Consider the following 17,568-nt stretch of genomic DNA (forward strand, 5'->3'; position numbering starts at 1 on the left):
TTCCTAAGACAGAAATGTGAGTTTGAAAATTGCTTCTGCTGTCTACGTCCCCTGTGAAAGGAAGATATGAAAACCATAAGGTAAGTGGCCGGCGAGCAGTTCGCAGCTGGTATCTCATTGTGGTCTTCCAGGGAGGCAATCGGAGAGCAAATGGCAGGCAATATCTGTGTTATAGGCTCCCAGGCCACCTCAACCCCAGAGGGCAAATGTCGTTGGACCCCACAGCCCAGGTTCCACTTTGAAAACAAGAATATCCCAAAGGTTTCTTTACATTTTCTTAGCAAAGCTCAGGTTCATCACTGTCTTCCACCTGCTTCTCAGTCCTGTCTCCTGCTCCTGCACTTATTCCATTAACTGTACTCTGTCCACACTGAGTTACCTGCAGATTTCCAAATTCCCTGGTGTGTGTGTTGTCCTCTCAGTGGGGCATGTGTCTTATATCCCTATATTACCCCCTTATATGGCCCCTACTCTTCAGACCTTACTATAAACCTTTCAAAGTGTAGAAAGCATTTTTTGATCTTTTAAACTCATGTCCACCTACCTCCTGTTGGTTCGGTGGCAAGGAGAAAAATTAACACAATCCAAGGGAGGCTCTGAGTTCACCCTTCATTGACTCTTTAGCACAGTGTCAGGATCAATCTGCTGGGTTTAACAGTGCAGGGCAGGACTGGAATGCATGTATATCCTACTACCAGAAAGCACTTCTGAAAGACTGCGGTTACACCAAATGGGTGGTAAAAGCGAAGCCTCAGCTGTCTAAATGCCAGTAACAAAGCCTAACTGGGTGCCCACGCATTGAGTGAAAATGCAAGTGTAATCTGAGAAGTTTGCTTCAATCGGAGCTGAAGACCAGTATTGTCGACTTTGGTCATCCTTGTGGAACTATACATGGTTCCTGATCGATCTGTCCAGTACCCAGCTTCCTCTCCATGCCCTGCTTATGGGTTAGCAGCTACCCTGACTGACCGACAAGGTCATCAAGAGGAAAGAACACTACCTCATTACAACTCAGGTAAGCTAAACACTATTGAGTCAGTACAAGTGAGATGAAAGCAAGCAAGATCCTGCTATATGGTGGCATCTTGCTGTTCAAAGTGTGTCTCTTGGGCCACCACAATCAATTTGGCTTGGTAGAAATGCAGAATATCAGGCTCCATGCCAGACCTAGGGAACCAGAGTCTGTTTTTAGCAGAATTCTCGGGTGATTCTATGCACACTGAAGAGAAAATAGCCATCAATTTCAGAAAGCAGCTATCTGGAGAGTGGAGCCATCTATGGAGGGCCAGAACAGTTCTTTTTTGGACTTGTCATTAATACTTGTCCTGGTACCTCTGTCCATAACTCATGGTCTATTCTGAGTGTGAGTAGTAGGCGCCTCTGGTTTGCACATAGTATTCTAGTTAGCTGTTTTTTAAAAAATACATATTGGGCATCCTCCTTTTCTAACTGCTCACACACCCGGGCTCCTCGGAGTTCCTCTAGAAGATGCTCCCCTTCTCTTCCCTGTCCTTCTCCTCCTTTCCCACTCTTCACCCACACTCTTTTCTTTCCTGTTTTCTTCTCCCATAATCTGCAGCCCAAAAAGACACTACACTTGATCTGCCTCATCCTAGAATTATCATCTCACAAAACTGTCCCATTTCTCTGACTGTATAGCTTGATCAGTTCTGCTATTCAGCAATCAAACCCTCTTTCTTTAATTCCATGGACTTAATCTCAGTTTCTTCTATTCAAAATATTTCCAAGTGAATAATGATCGCTTTTTATCAAAGCCTTTCAGTTTTCTGAGACACCCTTTAATCTCAGTGAGACTCTACATGGTGGGGGGTGGGGAGGGCATGAGCACCATTGATGTTTGTTTTACTGATGGTTGCTATTGGAATGAGGTACAAAAAGACTGAAAACTGGTTTCCTGTCTGTAGCGCCAGGGTTAGTTGGAGGTATAGTGGATCAAATAGAAAAATGGAAATGATGCAAAGACTGAAAAAACTCACAAAGGAGTGACATGCCTTGAAAGACAGAAGTTACAGACATACAAAGTCCAGACAGCATTGAGGAGGGCATCACTCCCTGTTCACGGTGGTTAGAGAAGGTGTCCCATGGGACAGGAGTTGAAATGAGAAGATGTTAATGATTCATTATGAGTTCATATATAAACCTGACTGTGCTGTGGAAGAATGATGGCTAGACATATGGATGCTTTATGGAAACATAGCTAAAACAGGCGATTCCTTTCCTCAACACTGAATTCTCACAGGGTGGTTATTCCCATGTTGGGGAATATGGACTCTTCCTTCTCAGATCATAAAATACATGAGCAGAAAGGAACATACTTCTGAAAAAAAAAAAAAGACTTGGATACAAGCATGAGTAACAAAACTTGAAAGCTGTAACTCCAACTCCAGAAGTTTTGTACTTGGAATGCCCACCCCATAGGCCGTTTTCATCCTGTTGCTTTCTAAGAGAGGAATCTCTCCTCTTCCACCTCCCCGTCCCTTTCCCCCTCATGAATAATTTCCTCCTTGCATGAAAACTGTGCCAAAAAGCCTTCACTGTTTCCATGACTTTGCTTCTTCGTGTTCTATTGTTGTTTTCATTTTACCCTGGGGACTGCAACACCCCATTCCTGAACTACTTTTTGTTTTTCAATGTGTGAGTTACCACACACTTTTGCAGAAGAAGTTAAAGTTCTCCTTTCAATCAACAAATGAACATGGTCTGGCTCATAAAGCAGCACAAACTCCAGAGATCATGGACTTTGCTGATAAATAACAAATACATTTAGACAGAAATGGTAAAAAAAATTGTTGTAATGGTTCAGAGTTGAACTCTGGTTTCAGACATTCTGATTCAAATCTTGGATCTAGAAATTTCTAACTATAGGTATTTAGTAATTTGCTTAATGTGTTTAAGTCTCAAACTCTTCATTTGAATATATAACTAAAAGCTGGATCCATTTAAGGGATTGTTGCTAAGATTAAATGAGATAATTCACCTACAAAATTGTTAGCACTGATTTGAACTTATAGAAAATTCAATCAGTTGAATTAAAAACAGTGCTTGGGATACTTGCATCTCATATTGGAATGCTTATTTTTGAGTCCACGCTCCACTCTGGAATTTAGCTTCCTGCTAATGCATACCCTGGGAGGCAGCAGGTGTTGGTTTCAGAAGTTGGGTTCCTGCCACCCATGTGAAGGACCTAGATAGAGTTGCTAGCTCCTGTCTTCATCCTGGCTCATCCTGAACTGTTGGCAACATTTGGAGAGCAACCTATCAATGGAAGATGCTTGCTCTCGCTCTCTCTATCTCTCTCTCTCTCTATCCTCCCTCTTTTCTCTTTCTCTTCTTCTCCCTTTCAAATAAATAAAAGCAAAATTGAAAAAATCCTCCATGTTGAGCTTCAGTAAACTATATAATAAGAACTATATTATCTTTAATCTCAGTGAAAGAAGTATCCATAGATTTTCATATATATCAGGTTCTTAAATTTTGGATTTATTATATGAAAAGTAAAGAGATGAAGTCAATAATTTTGTGTCATGAGCTATATTAACGATTAGGATGAGAAAACACTAGAGGGTACAGAATACTACAAACAGAAATGGTCATTGTCCTTTGCTATAGTTAGAAAAGAATCAAAATTTTCCACTGAATTTTTTAATGGCAAAAGAAAAAAGAACTAAAGCTATTTATAGGATATTAATTATCCATAAAGTTTTAAAAAGACCAAATTTACAAAAGAAATTATTTGGCTTTTTTAACTTTTTTTCTAACGTGAGAGGTAAGTGCTTTTTCCCCCCTTGGTTTGTTTGTTTTATTTTGCTTTCTTTTTGAGTCTCATTGCTGGGTCAGCACAATGTTACATGATACTGTTGGAATTCAGTTGGTCCCTTAAGGTGAAGGGTGTCACAGTGTCTCCCCAGCAGAAGTAAATTATCCTCCAAGGGGAGAGGAGCTTCATTTTCCAGCTGGCGGGCAGCTGGTGTGCATGCTGGACTTTTTGATGAATGGAGTCATTACATTATCTGTCTCCTGTATTCTAGACCACCCAGCACCTTCTTGGCGTTGTCTGTGGATGAGAATAATGGTCCCTTTGTTAGGCTCGCCAAAGCAGTGCTTCTGCAATGTGACCCACTGAAGAATGGTTTCTAGGTTGAGCAATTTCCTCTCTGAGAGAGTGTGGCCTTTTTTGTAAGCAAGGAAGTGTTCTCTAAAGACTAGAAAAGTGCCCTGCTCACCAAAGACCAAGGACAGTTTAGATACCTCGATCAACTCCACCACCAGCAGCACCAACATTATCATCATCATCATCCCTATAGCTACCATGTATGAAAAAATCATATACTAGATAAATAACATCTATTTTCTCTGTTAATATGATAAACCAGTCTACACAATCTATTTCTTATTTCAAAAACTTAAGCTGTTGAAATCCACAGGCGAAATAACTTAAACACGACCACACTGCAAGAACGTACAAAATAGGAATTCTTATTCCAGGTCCAAAGTCCATTCTGGGGCAACACAACACAACATACACAACAATAATCCAACAGAATAACAGTGCTACAAGGACCTCAGAAATCAAATATTTCAATAGCTTTCTTGTTTATTCAGCAAATGTTTTTGTGTACAAAGAATGGGCGAAATACCAACGTAGGTACTAGCGTGAAGGAGAAACGCAAAACTCTATCCTTGGAGCTTATGTTCCAGAAGGGAGACAGGCTATAAATCATTTCTTTGGTCTGATGGTGGTTAACAACTTATGTCCTTTATTTTGTCTTACAGTTCAGGATTTTTTGCAACAGAGTCAACTTCAAGCCACAGTTTTTTTTTTTTTTTTTTGGAAGCTATGGTAATAGATGTACTGTAGTAATAGCTATAGTAATTCATGGAATAGATGAAGTTATAGTAATAGATGAAAATGTATTCATACTAATGATACATTGTAAAGATATCAATGGAGTTAATCATACAAAATTATTATTTAACAAATATATTCATGTTGATATATTATTCTAGGGTAGAATATACTGGGAAAAGCATGACTTTGATATTGTCTTTGTGGGTTCATCACAATCTAGGTAGGGAGTTGTTCAACAAAGTTTAATGTGCAAACACATTGGAGAAAATTAAAAGCTCCAATGAAGTAATTGAGAACCCCTCAATGATCGATGTTTACAAAAGTGGGAGGAATCTTTGATTTGTTCAAACAAGAAATGACATTCGTGAGTTGTAGCCAAACTGTTTCAGGAACTGTGCTATTTTTCTATGAAATTTTGGTTTTCTCTATTTTGGATGTCATTGTAGGAAATAACACACTTTACAATTCACATCTTTTTTATCTAACTGTAGTATTTTTTCTCTAATCAAGATTTCTCTATTAAAGTGATTCTAGTTCTTTATAAATAGTTGAGTGAGTTAACTGGATGAAAATATTCTTCCTACTATGAAATATACAAACATCATGATGTTTTCACCAACATTTAAGCCTTTATGCACTTGCTGCTAATCTTGCAGTGGACCAATCTGGGTGGAACAGAGTCCTTTTTACATTTTTGTTAAATTACTAATTGGCAATCCCTGTTTTCCCTTTTTATCTAAAAGATAACCATGATTCATTCATGCTCTGTCATTTTCACATACTTCACAGAGTAAGGGACTTCAAAGCACTTGTGAGGCAATCTTCATGCAGACTACTTCATGACGTGTGTGCTTGCTTTTCTTCTATTCTAAATATTTATCATCTCTCTCCTATGTAGTTCTACATACTTTTTAATTTATTCACAGCCTCAGAGACTGCAAACCATTCAACGCCATAGAACTGTGGTCTCTATTTTACATTCACTGGTTGAAAAAGTGTATTATTAAATCAAACATTTGACATAGCAAGTAAAAAAGCTTAAACAGTTTGGGAACAAACATACTAAATGGTTAAGCATCAGTCTAGCTGGCGGAAGAGAAGAGAGCCATCCGGGGGCGGGGTAATAGCCTTTTGAGAGTGCCATGGGCAAGACTGGATCTGCCAGGTCAGTTAAGCGGAGGTTGATAGGAAAGCTTCTATTGTATTTTCAATGACACTGGTAAATGATACTATTTTTCAAAAGCTATAGCTTTTATAAACTTTTTTTAAATAAATATAAATTTCCAAAGTACAACTTCTGGATTATAGTGGATTTTCTCCCCATAACCTCCCTCCCACCCACAACCATCCCATCTCCCACCCCCTCTCCCATCCCATTCTTCATCAAAATTCATTTTCAATTATCTTTATATACAGAAGATCAATTTAGTATATACTCATTTATTTTTGAAATATAATGAAAGTGGATCGCCTTAGCATATTTGTCATTCATCTTCTGTTACAAATTATCTATTCAAATTTTCTTTTATTTTAATTTTTAATGATATTAATTTCCTTCTTCATCATTTCATGAAAGTATTTACACATGATGTCATATGTGTTACAATCATTTTTTCAAACTGCTTTCACTTTACATACAATCATGGTGTCTTTTGTTATTCAGAAATTTGAAACTATAATATATTTAAATTTATCAGACTTGTTTTTATGCTTTCTGGGCTACATATGGAACTTAGAAAGGTCTGCCAAATCTGATTATAAAAGTATTCAATAATATTTATTTTAATGTATTATAGCATAATTTTTAAAAATAAACTTTAAATAAACTGTAAATGTATTACATATATTACAAATGAGGCAGGAACAAAGGCCTATTCTTCCTCCACTTCCTCCACAAGGCTATTTAATTATTCCAAAAATGTTTCCTGGCTGGCTCTGATTCCTTAATTTTTCATAATACCACCTTTACTGCTCACTCAATTCCACCATCCACACAGAGAGATTTCTGGATTCTCTATTCCACTTCATTGAGTTGTTCATGAACTCATTTCAAAACCAATGTCTCTTCATTACAATGGCAATATATGAAATTTCAGTGTGTGATGGGGCAAGTCTTCTTCCTTATTCTCATTTTTCCAAAAATGTTCTAAGCATTTTAATTGGCTTATTGTTCCAGAATACTTGAAAAAGATTTTTGTAATTTCATTGCAATTATTTCCATTAAGTTGAACATGTAGATTAATTTAGACATAACTAGCACATTTATGATGTTGAGGTTCGCTGTTCAAGCACAATGTATTAAAATCTAGTTTTACAGATCTGAAGGTGTTTTAAATAATCGTTGTGCACATAACTGTAATATTTGTTTTTAAGTTAATACCAAGTCACACCACATCTTTTATGTCATTTTTCATCATCATATTTTCTATGTAGTTATTATTGCCATACATAGGAATTATTAATTCTTAAATAGTTTGTAACCAGCAAACTTAAATTAATTTTTTTAAAAAATATTTCAGTTGATCTTGGATTTCTAAACTGACAATCTTCCATCTGAAAACAATGCTAAATTTATCTCCTATATGTCAGTATTTATAACTTGATTTAGTCTACTTAATCACTTCTTTTGTACTTGCTTCAATCTTGAAAGTGGTAGAGAAAGAAAAGAAAAAGATGACTAAAAAGAATAAAGGGTAAAGGCAGATGTAAACAATTCTCACTGGGATTCAGAATCTTTTTAGTTGAAGTCTGAAAGAAATTAGAACAAATGAGAAAAAATCTAAATACATATATATTTTAATTTATTGAAATATGAAAGCCCTAAACCTCATGCTATTCCACTCAACTCTCACTTCCTGGACTGTGAATACTTCCCCATCCACTGACTTGGAAGTTGAGCAATAGTGTACAATGATAGTGAGCCATTCCAAAGCAAGGTTGGAAGAAGCATCGTGCGTTTTTATCCACAACTTAGACCTTCCGACTTTTTCATGAATGAAACGTTGGTGGTATCAGGATTCCTTTAGCCTGGACTTCAGAGTGAAGCCCCATGGAGTGTGTGACCCAGCTCAGATCCAGATGATGAGCGTGGCCAGCAGAGCACCGGGAATTCATAGAGAAGCTGATCTGAAACCAGTGTCTTCATATTTGATAAGGTATTGTTTGCCTTTATTGTAGCATCATGCTGAAAACTAATATATGCATGGTATCAGTAGAAAATTATCAAAGAATTAAAAGATCAAGGTATGTTTGATGGAATTAGTCATCATAAAGTATGAAGAAACACACCAGAAACAGTTCCTGAGATAAAATATCTAAAAAAGGAATTACATTTTGCTGATTTTAGGGGAGGGAGTTTGGCATAGCAGTTAATACCCCATTTGGAAAACTGCATCCCATTCTAGAATGTCGTGGTTCAAGTCCAAGCTCTGTCTCTGATTCGTTTACTGCTCATAGGGACCCTGGAAGGCAGCAACTGCTGGCTCGAGTCGTTGGGCTCCCTCCACCTGTAAGGATGACCCAGTTTGAGTTCCTGGTTCCAAAGGTTCTATTTTTAGCCTGACTCAGCCCTGGCCATTGAAGGCATTTGAAGGAGGAACCAAGGACAGCAGATTACTCTCTCCCTTTCAAAAATAAAATTAATAAACAAAAATTAAATTTTGCTGATTTCAGACACTGCTTAGGCTGTATCAGAAATCTGAATTTAAATACAGTTCTACAGATATTTAAAAGTAAAGTTCTATGACCTGAAGTTTTTCTACCTGACAAACTCACTATCTTGAGGACAACAATGAGATGATTGTCATCTTGAAAGATCTTAAAAACCAGAACATCTGTGACACTTAAAAACGTGCTGGAAACAAGAATCAAAATAAAGATGTCATAAGTGAGGAATTTATGTTTCATAAAGAGAGGTAGTGAATATGGAATCAATTTAAACATGGTGTCAAGTCAGAATAGATATTTAGAAAAGGAAAATACTTTTGAATGTAAAATAAAAGTTATTAAATTATTATTGTTGAGATTCACATTCATTCCCTAGCTTCAGTTTAATATAAGGTTTATCTATCCTTTCTTCCCTCCTTCCATCTTGAGGTTTGCAAGTACAGCAGTTAGGAAATTTTCTTACTTTCTCAAATAAGCTGAATAACTGTCACAATATTTTTCCTAGATTCTGTAGGGACATTCTTCATCTTTTCACTTTGCGTAATTTATAATTTTGGTTTTCCAATTGGCTTACTTCTCTTTTGATTCAAACTTGAAACACTTACCTAGTATCTGAGCTTCCATTTTATCATCTAAAAACTTAGCTATCACTACATGCAACATTTCAGTGAGAACTCAATGAGACAAAGTATGTGAAAATACCAACAATAAAAATAAAGAGTTCAACAACCAGGGCTTGTATCTGTATACATAGGTGAGTCAACACAGTACCCCTCCCCTATATACAAAAACACTAGCTAAATATACTTCTGACTCTCCAGACTGTAATTTCCTAGGGAACAAGTTCATTGTCTCTGTCTCTGGGCTTGGCCAAGTCTAGCACCGTACCTAGCACACACCCCCGCCCAGGAGATCTGATGGGAGGTAATCCGGGAGGGATTCGTCAAATCCCCTCCACACCCCATGAGGAAGAGAGCTTGCCCAGAAAACACAAGTCTGTCTACTCTACATTTACTTCACATTTGTCCCTCACCAAGGCCATCCAACTTTGTGACCAGCAGAGACACAGAAGAACAAGTCCTTCTTGCTGTTCACGAATTTGCCTGTCCAATAGCTCTCATCAAAATCATCTTTCCTGGAAAATATTTAGGAAGACCAAGACTTCTCTTAGTCATTGTTATAAACATACTCAGAATGTTTACTATGTGGCTGACACTAAGCTAGACATTTTCATGATCATCTCATTGAATTTTCATTTCCATTTTTAAATTGGATATTTTCAACCACATTTTAAAGATGAGAAATGAAGATTCAAGTATGGTTACTGATGTGCCCACAGCTAATAAATGTCATCCCAGTTTGAATCCCAGTCTCCCTGACTCCGTATTTAATTCTCATCCCACTGTTTGACAGCCACCCAATAAAGAATATTTGGGAAAAACACAGACTTTCCATTCCCTTTCTCGCTCCTGTCCTTTCTCCAAGCATTGCTCAGACAATGGAAGGGAATGCTAAGGAGATAGAAATAAATTCTTTCTTTTGGAACTCTTTTCCCTTTGGAGTTGTTCCCAGCTCTTGTGTGAGCCATGGCTCAACTTCCACATCCTCTCTTTGACCCTAACGTCCTCTCAGATCTCTTTTCCAAGAACCCTCTCCCACCCCATGTGATGAATCACCTGGTTTGCTTCAAGACAGAATACAATATATTCTAACCACCACAGCACTATCGACAGTAAAATCTCCAACTATCCATGTATCCAACCTGCTACATCTTATTCGACCTAGTGCATCTAAGAAGGAAATAAGTTTCCAACTTTTTGAAAACATGGAACATTTGGCAGAAGGTTAAACAAAGTGGCCCTGTTTACATTATTCAATTAATGTATTTATTAATTAAGTTTATCATTTTATATTTATTTACTGTTTTCTCTGAATAAGGCATTGCATTAGGCTCAAGGAACTCAAAAGTAAATGCATTGCATTATTTGCACAGAAACACATCAAAATCTTTTTGTATAAGCAAATGAGTACACTACAAAATAATGAGGTAAATTATGTGAAAGGTGGATAGGGTAGAGAGGTATAGCATTATAGATGTTAAGATAAATTAACCATCATTGGAAGTCTGGCTTCGCACTTAGTTGAGTGCATGTTCTCATATAAGAGCTTTGGCCTTTTAGAGTCATTTTCTTATAAAGATACAATATTATCTGCCTATACTGCAATCACAAAGTTTAAATGAAAGCACATAGCATGTGGCTTAAAAAACAAAACCCAGTGTACGCCACATTCTATGTCAAGAGAAACAAGAACAATAACAGTGAAGTTTTTTTTTTTTTTCTTAAAATTAAGTCCAGGTTAAGAAACCAAAATAGAGAAAGGAATTTTTATGAAAGTAAATTACACAAAAATTGAGCTAATGTTCCTAGACATATGTGTTTCACCGAGACCTAAATTAAACAAAATATTAATAACTAAGGAATGTGTCTGTGTCTGTGTGTGTATGTGTGTGTGTGTGTGTGTGAGAGAGAGAGAAAGAGAGAGGGAGAGAAAGAGAGAGTGAGGGGAAAAAGTGAAAGAGAGAGAGAGAAGTGATTTGTAAAGCTTTATTGGATTGCTCAATCGGTTAGAGCACACAAATATAGTCATCCATCAGTCAATACATTTAAAAATTATTTCTAAGTTACTTTTTCCAATGCCATCAGTGTTAAAGAAAATCAATGTAAGAGAAACATGGATTCACATGAGGAAAATCATCCTAAGAATAAGGTTAGTATAACTTTGTCTATCTTTTGAGGTAACAACTTTCACGATGCTAAAATAGTTGAAATAACCATTACTGGGGCTGGCGCTATGGCATAGGAGCTTAAGCCTCCCTCTGCAGTGCCAGCATCCTATATGGGCGCCAATTCAAGTCCCAGCTGCTCCACTTCCAATCCAGCTCCCTGTTAATAGCCTGGGAAAGCAGTAGAGGATGGCCCAAGTCCTTGGGGCTCTGCACCCATGTGGGAGACCCGGAAGAATCTCCTGGCTCCTGGCATCGACCTGGCCCAGCCCTGGCCATTTGGACTATGTGGGGAGTGAGCCAGTGGATGGAAGAGCTCTCTCTCTCCTTCTCTCTCTATGTATCTCTGTCTTTCAAATAAATAAATACATCTTAAAAAAAAACTATTATTCATTCAGTTGTCAAAAAGTGTATTGTTGAGAGAACTCAAGTCCTCAGTGAAATCTGAGAGAGAACTCTTCTCGGCTTCCCTGTCCTTGGCAATGTAGGCGTCTTAGCTGAGCTTCTCTTCTGCCCTGAGGAAGCAGGATCCTAGGAAAATTGCTTCATCTTGCTCTGCTTAGATAAAGGGCTGGTGGAGGAGCGTAGGACCACCCTTTCCACCACCAGCTCACACTCTTAAATGTCACCAGGGATATAGATGGGCTGAGCTGAGTGTGCTAACTTCAAAATGCGTGCTCCTATCCCAAGGTTACTTTGTTGCCACTGTTTAACATTCTTTTAATTTTTATGTATTTAACTTACTTGAGAGAGGGAGAGATGAAGACAGGGAGAGAGAAAGAGAAATAGAGGGAGAGTGCTCCCATTTGTTAGTTCACTCCTTAAATGTGCAGGAGCTCAGAACTCCATCTGGGTCACCCAGAGATCCATGTACTTGAGCTAGCACCAGCTGTCTCCTAGGGTACACAGGGCTGCATGAAACTGGAAAAACACCAGTGTCAGAACTTGAACCCAGACCCATGAGTATGGAATGCAGTTGTTGTCCCAGCTGGCATCTTAACTGATGCACTAAATAGCCACCCCTAAAATAATCAAATTTTAGAAGAAAAAAATCACACGTTGATTGCTCTCTGGCTTCTGTTGCACACAGAACTTCAATCCTTACCCTTTCCCACCATCCCCAAAGTTAACTGAGGTCCCTAATTGGTCAGTCCCAATAAGAACTCCCCCAACCCCCACAGGCTGCTCCAAGTGTTCTAACAGTGACTCAGAAATGTAACCAATGAAATGGGGTGAGGCAGCAAGCCGAAGGCCTGAAATGCAGAGTAGCCCAGAGGACCAACCAGCACTGCTACCCATAGCATGTGGATTCGTTCTTGTTCCTAGGGATCGGCGTCTGCCTGTAATTTCTCTCCCTTTATAGGAAGAAATCAAGACATAGTTTCCTGCGTTTTCACATAGATTAATATGTGTAATTGGGAGGCACAGCTGGAAAAGTCTTACTGCCATTAGAGATGCAGCTTGGGCTCCAGGCCTTTTAGGAATGAATGTCTTTTGCCTTCATGAAGGGTGAGCATTTGCAACAACTGAGTAATCAATCCCAGTGTATTTGGACTCCCTAGATTTAAACCCTGGATTTACAATTTGCATGACTGTGGGAAACTTAATGAACCTGTCCAAGCTTCAGTTTCCTAAACGTGAACCATATGAGGTTGTTAGAATTAAATGAGTTTACTCATGTAGACTTCTTAACATAGTGCATGGCACACAAGTGCTCAGTTAAGTTGGCTTCGACATTGTTATTACTGCTATGGCAAATATAATAAACCCTTTAAGCTTTTTCTGTCCAACGCCTGTGGTCATTGCTAACATTCTCATCCTGCCCAAGTGCAAATCACAATGGCTAGCTCTACTCATTGCTTTCATACCCATCCACAATTTTAAATTCCAACTTCTGCTACAGGACAGCCTTTCCATTAGATCCATTGCGGGGAACAACTGTTCCAACTTCTCAGTCTGAGCACAAGTTGGATTTGTGGCTCAGCTTGGCCCTCGGCCACCTTCGATGACATCTTTCCTTGTTCTACTCAGGATTTCTGCACTGTTTTTGTGCCATGAGCTCCTTTGACAATGTGATGAAGCCTACAAACCAATCCTCAGAATATGTTAAATGTATAAAACACACACACACACACACACAATCAGGGGCTGTTGAGGCAGTAAACCATATTGTAATATAGTTATTCATATTGTTAAGTATGGTATAGTAATATTTGTGTTACTTTAACACATTTCTTTTCAAAAGAAAAAAAAAACAACAGTGATCTAATAAATACCATAATCTGAAACTGTGAGGAATTTAAATGATATTTCAAGATCCTGTAATGGAATGTGAAAATGGGGATAGTTATTGATTTTACAGGTATTGTGTATGAGAGTACTGCAAAACATTTATGGAAAATAACGCGAAAAACTTATTTGGTGCAGAAAGTTTTGAAATTGTGCATAGTTTTTTCATAACGACTTTTTTCATTTCCTGTTAACTTACTGAAGACCCCTTGTACATCATTTTGATTTGTCACCTACATTCATAATTAACAGGTATGCTAAGCTTCAGTGGAGATTAGGGGAAATAAAGCTATAATTTGTCCTGCTTAGGATTACAACTTTTGAATTTAATCCACAGGATTGTAAAAGGGTTCATGGACCCAAAGTTAAGAGCCTTTTGTCTAGACTAGCATACTGCAGAGGCTCCCGCCGATACATCCCTGGGAAACTCTTGAGATGTCTCCATGGACACAGGGTCCGTTCTGGGTGCCTGAACACATTCTCCTTGGAGTCACTTTGTGCCATCTCTTCTCTACAGACAGAGTCCTCATGTTTCAGTGTTGAAAACAACCTCAGCTCCCTTGGGAAGCTTGTGCGGATTCTGCCATGTTCCCTTGCCTCTCCCTGGAGGCTGCAATACCTCTTTGCTGTGTTGGTTATCAGCTGCCCAAAAAGCGAGCTTGCCAGTGAAGTCACTGGTGTCTGAGTTAACTGTCATATTATTAAGTGCTCAAGTGTTTGACTTGCCTCGCTACTGCACTTTATTAACCTACACAGCAGAAGTCAGCTGAATGATCATTATAATTTCAGCAAAATCTTCTAGCATTTTTTAAAGCATATAACATATAAATAAGCTCTTTTGGTTCTTGCAGCAAATCTCTGAGGGTAGGTAGAACAGCACCATAATCTTTATCTTGCATATGAAGGGAAGCCAAGTGGCATCCTAAACAAGGGAGCTAGTAATTGATAACATGGGAGCGGAATACCCTTTCTCCTGTTTCTGTCTTCCCATCTGCATCCCTTCCAACAGCAGCACATGGTTTGGCAATAACAGCAGGTTAGTATATGCCTGTGGCTGATTCTTTTATGACTGCTCTTCATCATAAACCTCATGAATTGTGGTTGAAGAGATCAGGGCAGGGGAAGGGAAGAGCAGTTCATGAAATCCCTGGTCTCAAGTAGAAGTCTTAAAAAGAAGTTGAGCTTCAGAACTCTTCTGTCATTGTTTATGCAACTCTATTTCTTAACAAGTTGCAAGTTTGAATTGGGTATCCAGTACAGGACTGCTTAAAACAAAAAGGCAATGCATGTAACCACTAACAAAGGATCTGGGAGCTGCTTCATACAGCATGTTCATGTTAAATGGAATCCAAGAAAAAAAAATCGTGGTGCATTGCCAAAAACACAATAGTAGCAGCAGGAGAGGACTCCCATCTCCCAAGCAGCACTGGAATTTTAGGTTTATTTGTTCTGGGAACTAGAACCTTCATAAATCCTTTTGTGAAATCATTTTGAAAGATATAATCAATGGGGATATTCATGAGTGCCTGCTATATCCAAAGTACTTTCTCAGACATGCTTAGAAATAAAAAAAGATGCTATACACTGTCTTGATTTCCTCTTTAATGTGTTTCCTATACAAAAATATCCATATTATGTACTTAAAATCTAGAATTTGATGAGCTACATGCAAATGTGTGTGCCTAGATTTCTGAATATGGAGGAAAACATTTATGCCTACTTGTTCATATGAATAACCTGAAATGGCTACATTTCACACACGCACACACACACATAGATAAGCACATATATTGTGAAATTTTTACATATTTATGAATACAGATATTTATGTGCACATTCATATGAATGAGCCTTGCTATGCCTCAATGTAAAAAGTTACTAAGAGTGGCACATGCATGGTGCTAGGTGTTTATGTAATATGCATGTTAAATACACACATATGTAAACATTCATGCATATGTTCAGATGCTTGTGAATATAATGAGATATACATGCATACATACATATACAAAGCTAGGAAAATAAATGCATTTATTTAAATATACATTTATATGTTAAATGCAAAAGTACATTTATATGCACTCTTACTAACTATACTTGGGTCATAAGTGTGTTCATAAGTCTACATAAACATGAGTTATTGCAAGATTCAGTACTTGTTCTTTTGATTCCCCTTCTTGACATCTTTCACTCAATTCCCCACCTCACAAGCCAACCATCTGGGATGGAAATATTTGGTTGATTGATTTTATTTGAAATGCAGAGAAACAGATACACAGACAGAGAGCTCCTACCTGCCAATTAACTCCCCAAACGCCCACAAAGATGAGACTAGGCCAAATCCAGGAACTGGAAACTCAATCCAGGTCTCCTGTGTGGGTGGCAGGAGTACACTACCGGAGCCATAACCCTCTGCCTGCAACAGTGTGCACCAAAGGGAAGTTGGAATTGAGAGCAGAACCAGGACTCAACTCCAAGCACTACAAGATGGGATGCAGACAACCGAAGTGGCATCTTAAGCAAACACACTGCCCACAATGTGACTATTCACTGAGCCATCTGCACACACCCTTGTGCTCTAACCAACATGCCTTTCCAGAGCTGGCTGCGTTCTAGAATGAGAGGCCAACACCCAAGTGTTCAGAGAGACCCAGGACATGGGACGAACAAGATGATGCTGCCTGGAAAGCAATCCCAGGAACAGCTAGTCAAGATGCTCCACTGAACTTGGATGGAACCTATGTATCAGGAGCCCCATTACCAGCTTGTTCCTTTCTTTACTCAGATGAGTTGTCTCTATTAAGCCTAAGTGGCTTTCCAGCCAACGTGACACCTGCACCTGCTAAGCAATCCCCCTCCCCCTGAAATCCATCATATGAAGGAATAATTAAGGAAAATAACTTCAACTGAAAAAAGAAAAAAATGCATGAGGACTTACGAAATTGTGAACCATTTATTTTTAAAACTCACTTCCTAGATGAATAAATGACATTTATAGCAGGTGGATGGTTTGTTGGTATGTCCATTTCTTTGACATAGAACTGAATTCCATCTGCTGTGACTGTAGGAAGCACTCTACATAGATGAAACCCATCCCTGTCCCTGGGGAACCCGCAGTCCATGGGCGGGTTCAAGAAGGACGCAACACAGCACCGTGCACTGTGAAGGGGTGGGGTGGCCCCTGGTTCAGGGGTGCACTCTCAGGAAAGGGCCCCTTCAACTGTAAAGAATGTGTAGGAGTTCACTAAGAAAACAAGCAAGAAGGACACCTCTACACCCCCAGCCCCGAAAAATTGATCAGTGTGTGTGGGAGCATGGAGGCGAGGTGAGCACAATAGCGTGGAAAACAAAGCACTCAAGACTGCATGGGGGAAACTGGAGTGGAGGAGACACTTGGGAGATAGGGTGGAGAGAGGACAAGGGCCAAGATAAGAGCAGCCCAAGGACCAAACAGAAGCCTGCATTTTCCCTTCAAGTCCACGAGGCACCATGGCCGTGCTTCTACAGCTTAAAGATCTCATCAGTAACACCAAGACTTCACAACCAAAAAAAATCACAGGCTTCGCTTTCTTCCATTTCTCATTAGATCTGTTGCAGCTTGACTAAATTTGATGGGAAGTCTATTATACATCTTCTAACTTAAAAAACATGTGCCACTTAAAGTAAGAGAAAAGGCAATATTGAAATTATAGCTTCTTTTACTAAAAATATTGTGCATAAGTGACACAATGGCAGAAAGGAAAGTTACAGCTATGGTGGTAAAATGACTGCTCCAGTGAAAGGCCTCTCTACACCCAAATAGCACCTTTGCAAGAGTACCATTTGGGCTCTTCCTTTCTATAGATGAACTCTACATCTCTAAGCTTAAATCTGCACTTTGTGTTGGTCAGCAAGAAGAGGTCAACCTGACAGAGTGACCATTCCAAATCCATGCCTGTGTGTCTTTGCTCTTGCCCAT

The sequence above is a fragment of the Oryctolagus cuniculus genome, chromosome 2, assembly GCF_051225735.1.
Source record: "Oryctolagus cuniculus isolate XC-2025 breed Fujian yellow rabbit chromosome 2, ASM5122573v1, whole genome shotgun sequence".
Classification (NCBI taxonomy): domain Eukaryota; kingdom Metazoa; phylum Chordata; class Mammalia; order Lagomorpha; family Leporidae; genus Oryctolagus; species Oryctolagus cuniculus.